Genomic DNA, 7364 nt, shown 5'->3' on the forward strand with positions numbered 1-7364 from the left:
CGTCGCTAGGAGAGGAGTGGTAGCAAAAAGATACAGGTGTTAGTCGCATGGGTTGTTTGACCATTGGATGTTTAAGGGAATTGTATTTTCGCATGGGTTGTATTTGATTAGAGTTTAGTGGTACTGCAAGGATTCGTCAGCCAGAGTAAAGGTTAAGGTTTCTAGTCGACAACATGGGAACTCAAGGAATTGATATAGTATCATGGAAGGAGGATTGAGGTATCGGACTGGACCAAACTTCAAGAGTACTCTTCAAGATTTCCGAGGATGGGCGATCTTAGGGTTGACTGGTAATCGATCGTTAGCACTGGTAAGCGCGGGTTGTCAACAATTGGATTCTAGAAGGTAAGAAGGATTGGGAATCCTTCAATTCTCACATTGCCATGAAGACTTAGTCGAACCTAAGTGGGGGAGAATCGATCAGATATTGTAACACCCGTAGATTCGGGCTAGTCAATTAAGACATAATAAGCGTTAAAAATGATTTTTTTTATTATCTAGGATAAATAATCTTAACCAAAGTAATAGTTAGGGTTAACAATTGTAACCTATTTGACGTAACAAAGAATAATTATTTGAATATTATATGTTTCATGATTATTATAATATAATAAAATAGGAAAAATCAGTGGAATCGTCCGTAAATCGTAAAAATAAGTGCGCCAAAACATATATATTATTATATATTTAGGAAGTACACGCCGTCCCCATCCCGAAAATATAAATTTCGTCGAAATCCAAATCCGTATGAATTAGATATTATTTTTATAAGATATAAAAGTCAACCGCGCACAACGAATGTATGACGTAAAAAACTACGAAGAGAATGATTGACTTTTAGCTAATGCGACCAAAATGAAAATCTTAGTACTCCTTAAAATAGGAATTTTGAGAAAAAGAATGCCAAAAATGGAGTCCGTACGAGAGACTTATGGTTTTAGCAAAATTATTTAATTTTATAAAAATATGGACAAAAATATAAATTCATGATTAGCCGACGAAGTCTAAACGAAAGTTGTAGATCTCGTCGATAGCTACACATTGATATAAAGAACGTCAAAAACAGAGTTCGTATGAACGAGTTATAATTTTTAATAGCACATTTACGTATTAAAATAAAGTGTAAATCATATATACGTTTATATATATATATATATATATATATATATATATATATATATATATATATATATATATATATATATATATATATATATATATATATATCATTAGAAAGGTATCGTCGATGAGGTCGTTATAAGACTAGTGTTGAGTACTTTCGACATTAGTTTAGTACAAATATCATTAAATCTATTTAAAATAGTATTATAAAGGGGTGTTAAGTCATTTAAGTAAATATAGAGGGTGGTTTTTGAAAATTCAATTACTATAAATAAGAGCCTCTAGGCTCTCATATTTCTTGCACCATTCTCTTGATTCAAGATTCTTTCTCTTCTTATCCCCTGAGCATTTCGGTCCCTCGTGATTCGACTTCTCTTTCTGTAGTTTTAGTATAGTAAGGTGAGCGCTGAAGCGCTGCAAGAATCTTTCTTAGAAAGATTTAGCGACGAAGTTCTGCTCCTATAGAGCCCGACTCCTAGCTAAAACTCCCTTGTAAGTAAGTTATGTTTACCCTATTTTAAATATAGCTTATATTTAAAATTAGTATTGTTATTATGAACTTATAATATATATTTGGGCTATTATTATGACTTATATAAGTGTCGTTATAATATATTTTTAACTACTCGTGGTACGGAGAATCTGGTTTAAAGGGCCGCATAGGATTGTTGGATTTCAGAAGTGCTATATGCCAAAATGGTCCTGCCCTCCAGTGTTTTAGGAAGTACGCCTGAATAGACACAAACACTAGCTTATTTAGGGAAGATGCCTAACATGCTTTTATGTTCTAAATGATTTATGATGCTATCGTCTGATAGGATCTATGGTCTTTTGCCGACCGGATCTGAAAATTTTATATGTTCAGATTTCTAAACATTTAATTACGGTATTAGAACTGACATATAACTTTTCGGAGTAATAGGAAGATTTACACGTCGATCATAAATAAAATCTTTCCTATCTTAATTCTCGTCATTACACACTGAACGTCTGCTTTGGTGTATATATCGAAATGGCAAGAACCCGAAGTGGAGTCAGAAACGCGAATGGAAATAGGAATCAACAACCTCAAGTAATTGAGCAAGTAGTAGTAGCTGCACCCGAGCCAATCACTATGGCTGGGGTACAAGCAATGATCCAGATGATGTTAGATCGTCAAATGGAAGAAACAAGGCGTTTGCTTCAACAGAATCGAGATGAACCTACGGTGCCTGTTGAACAGCCCAAACTGAATGAAGAGTTATCAGAGGATGGAAATTACAGCCGTACGGTGATCCAAGTTGGACCCTGAGTGGTCAGGAGAAACGACCCGGACAGAAGGATTGACAGGGATGGGTGCATGTATAAGAACTTCTTGAGTGCCAAACCACCAAGTCTTTCTGGAAGCCCAAAACCAGTGGAGATTATGGACTGGATCTCCGAGATGGAGATGGTATTCGAGAGCTGCAACTATAGCGATAATCAATAGACCGTCTTTGCAGTCAGACAACTAAAGACCGAAGTGTGAAGTTGGTGGAAGTTGTTGGCAGATACAATGCCACGAGGAGAAGCCATGCGAATGTCTTGGGAAGCATTCATGGAGCAGTTAAAAATGCAGTACTGCTCAGAGATAGATCTGATAGACCTAAATAACGAGTTTCAGAACCTGAAGAAAGGGAAGATGAGTGTTGATGAGTATGCAACCGCATTCACCGAAAGGATGAAGCTATTCCCCTACTTGGTGCCTACCGAACTCTCCAAGATTGATAGGTTTGCTAACGGACTGCCCACAGACTTTGGCCCAACGGTCAAAATGACAACTAATTTGAAAACAGCCGTTAGAGCAGCTAAGAACGTAGAGACCCAGATAAGAGAAAAGGGTCTAGAAAAAGATAAGACAGGAGAAAAGAGGAAGTTTGAAGGATCTTCAAGGTCCAACAAGGAGAGAAAATTCTCGAAGCTTGGAGGAGGAGAAAGAGGTGAAGCGAGATGGTGTGATAAGTTCAAGAAGAAGCATTGTGGGAGATGCAACGAAGAAGTGACTTGTTACAAGTGTGGGAAGACCGATCACTATTCCAAGGATTGTACACATAATGATAAGGTATGCTACGGATACAGAGGCAAGGGGCACATGTCTAGAGAGTGCCCGGGCCAGATGCACCGCCAAAGCTAAGGGCATTCCACGTAATCCTCGACGAAGCAGATAACAATGCGAGGAATCAAGGATGAGGACTGATATGGGCTTATTTAGTCATAAAAAATCATGCATGATCTTAATACTTTATGTTAATTTTATCTCAAATAATGAACCAAAGGTGCTTAATTAGCTTAAATATTTCATTTTAAGCAACAAAGACATGCTCGAAAGGAAAAGGAAACGGATTTAGCAATTGGAAGCTTGGATCTTGGATTTTGAAGAAAGAAGGATGTTGCTGGACAGCTTGACCCCTCGTCAGTGTTTTGGCCATATCTCATGAACCGTAACTCCGATTGACGAGATTCAAAATTTTCTGAAAACTAGACACAATTTCGGACGACTTTCATGTTTTGAGAAAATGTTTATTCCAAATTGACTCGACGAGTAGGCCATCAACTCGACGAGTTGGTCAGAAGTTTCGCGATTCTTGACTTTGCCTTGCCGTACATGGGATTTTAAGTGATGGACTCGTCGAGTAGGTGACTGGACGCGCCGAGTAGCCCTTGTTTTCAGAATATATATAGAAACGCTTCTCATTCGAACCCTAACTAATAGGGGAAGCTATGGACGATTTTTAGAGGCCAGAAGGGTTCTTAGAAGCTGTGGTTTTCGAGATTTCAACTTAGATTCCAATTTTGAGAAGATCAAAGGCAATTTAGGTTTACTCTTTACTTAATATTTTGTTTAAACTATGTTTGCATCAATTGATTTCGTTTTTGAGTTACTTTCTGCTGTAATCATGAGTTAAAACTAATATCTTCTATTTAGGGTAGATGATTTTGTGAATATGGATTGATTTTATGGTTAGGATTAATTTTAATTGGTGATATTGTTTTGTTAAGCTTGTTAAAGAACCTCATATATTAATGACAACTATTTTCTGTTAATAAATCAGTAATTAAGTTGTATGAACATCTCTTAGTTATCAATTTCATATGATTTATGTGACCACATAGTTATATGTCTAGGAATAACGAATGTGAAACTAGAATTAACTAGAAGATAGGTAAGTTAATACGTGAGCTTGTGTGATACACCATCAACAAGAGGTTAATTGAATCACTAATTCAATTAACCAATACAAGTCTTACTTAACCCAAATTAATTAACTAGGGAACTTATTAATTTAGACAACCGACCATTGCTTGAATTAATCTGTTTCCTAAGGATTAGCAATAACGAACGTGAACCTAATCATCTCAATCGGTAGCCAATGAAAAGTTAATCTGATATATTTACCATAAAATCAACCATAGGATCAATTGATTTGAACTTAAACAGAAGTCCTTTTTATCATTAAATTTAGTTGCAATTTAATTGTTTAGTTGTTAGTTGCTTAATTAAGTGTTAGTTAAGTCTTAGTTAAGTTTCTAGTCTTGCAAAACTAGAGAAAATCCCCTTTCTGTTACTTGTTATATTTAGATAATATTAGCATTTATTTTAATTGTTTACCGTTCCCTGTGTTCGATACCCTACTTGCTTGAACTATATTACTAATCGATAGGTACACTGCCTTTCGTGTGTTTATTTTGTGTCTAAGTTAGTACGATTAAAACTAGTTGGTTTCACACACATCAAGTTTTTGGCGCCGTTGCCGGGGAACGGTTCTAAATAGTTAATTTTATTTGCTAATTGTTATCATTTTTTATTTTATTTGTTGATTAATTTTTTTATTTAGTTTAGTTTTTATTTTTATTTTTATTTATTATGTATTTTCCAAATCTCGATGCTCTTGATGCTTTTCTTGAGGAAGTAGTATAGGAAATTGAGCAAGAAGATGAGGAGTATGATTCAGATGAAGATTTGAAGAAATTTGGAAGATGGTTAGATAACATCTTGCCCAAGACACAAGGGACATCTGAGTCACAAGAGCTAGAAGATGAGGAGTATGAATCAGATGAAGATTTGAAGAAATTTAGAAGATGATTAGATAACATCTTGCCCAACAAACAAGAGCAATCTGAGTTACAAGAGCTAAATTTACAAGATGAAGAATTTAATCCAGAAAGGGACTTGGAGGAGCTGGAAAGGTTGCTAGCAGAGAGGTCAGATGAAGAACAAGAACAAGCTGAATTGCAGGAACCATGTCGTGGATTGACCATTACCACGACATGGCCCCAAGTATTTCCAGTTTGTGTTTCGAAGAATGGGGTGACGATTCCAACTTTGGAGAAAGTTCTGAAGCGCGATCCATTTCTGATTAGTATCCGACCGGTTCCAACCCTTGTCAAGATTCTTGGGTTACATGAATTAAAGCTCGATTGGACAATTGTAAAAGCAAAGAGCCAAATTTTACAAATTGGTCCAAAGAAAATATTTAATGCAACGGATGGATTGGCATTGAGTTTATTGGAAATTTATTAAGTGAGGAGTCCAACTCAAGACTCGCACAAAAAGAAGCGCTTGCGGGAGGCAACCCGTCATTAGAGTTTGCTTTTCTTTTTCTTTTAAACTTCTAGTATTTAGGGATAATTTAGGAATTTTTATTTTGATGTTTGTTTTCCTTTTTATTACGTGGTTTTGTCTTTGATCTTTGTAGAAGTTAGGATGAGATTAGAGCGATTTCTTAAAGTGTGAAGGAAATAAAGTGAGAGGTCGAGTCGTAGACGAGAAGATTAGAAGATTTGAGTGATAAGTTGAGTCTGATGTTTATATTTGATTAAAAAGAGTCTCGTCCCTGAAGAAAATGAGGAGTTGTATTACCTTGATACTCTCCTTGAACACAAAATTAAAGCTGAGGCAGAAAGAAGAAGAGACGTGATCAGAGTCAAGAACTCGCCGAGTGCATAATACTAACTCGACGAGTCCAAGCGAAAAATCACGATTTCTGCGAGTATAGCGATTCAACTCGGCGAGTCTCCACATAAAACTCGATCATTTTCCAAGCGTTTCCAAGAAACTTTGTCCTATATATTTAGAGCTGTCAACCACATGAGATTTTGACACCCAAGGCATGGATGAGCTGTTCCCATGCCAAAGTCATCTGAAGATGGAGCTCAAAAGAAGAAAGATCACCCTCGCAACTACTATCCCAGGGGAGTCTGTTCCATTTCCCTCTTTATTTTTATGTTTTCTTATTCATGCATAATATGCAATGGGGACATTGCATGAATTAAGTGTGGGGTAGGGGGTTGGTTACATTTAGTTAAAATTTAGATTAATTTTAAAATTTTGCATAAAATTGCTAGGGCTAATTTAGATATTTTGGTAAAAACAATTAGAAACCATGCTAGTATTATATTTGATGATTCCATGAGGACCCAGATGTTTAGTTGAGCCTATATACGTTATAATGCATTTGTGGCCCCCTTTATTCTAGTGAAATCATGGGACAAAAACACAACCTCGCTTGGTTTGAGGGACGCAATATGTTTAGCATCGTGTACTTGAAATGTATCCAGAAAAACCAATACTTTAACCAATAAAGGTTGAAGTTGAGTGCCCTTGCTTAAGCATGTAGGTTTTGAGTGAAAAAAAAGTGAGTTACATGTGAAAAAGAAAAGAGAGAATTACAAGTAAAAGTTGTAAGAATTTTGGAGCAATCAAAGTGAAGATCAAAAGATCAAAATTCCGAAAGTTCAAAAGTTGAAGATAGAAAAAATTAAATCAAACAAGGTGGTCAATTCAAAGAAATCAAGATTAAATTATCAAAGAAGTGAAGAATTCCAAATAGCTCCATAGTGGTATCGAAAAATTGTAATTTTCTAGATTATGTATGCTTGGGTTGCTTGACCAAAAATACCTTGAGGTTAGAAAGTTTTCTGCGGATGGATTCGGAGGGATGCATAAAATGAGCGTTGTTTAAAAGAAGTGGGCGAGTGTTTATGAGGATTGTAAGTATTTAGAATTAGGGGGTCCTTAGGAAAAAATTTAGACACAAATGCATGCGTTGCGGTCTTGGCATAATGGCTGGGTTCAATTGGGATTGTTTTATGTGATATTAGTGTGCTAAAATTCAGTTTTGCTTGGGGGCAAGCAAAAGTCAAGTGTGAGGTATTTTGATATGGGCTTATTTAGTCATAAAAATCATGCATGATCTTAATACTTTATGTTAATTTTATCTCAA

This window comes from Lactuca virosa, chromosome 7, assembly GCF_052849685.1.
Source record: "Lactuca virosa cultivar CGN04683 chromosome 7, Lactuca_virosa_CGN04683_v6, whole genome shotgun sequence".
Taxonomy (NCBI): Eukaryota; Viridiplantae; Streptophyta; class Magnoliopsida; order Asterales; family Asteraceae; genus Lactuca; species Lactuca virosa.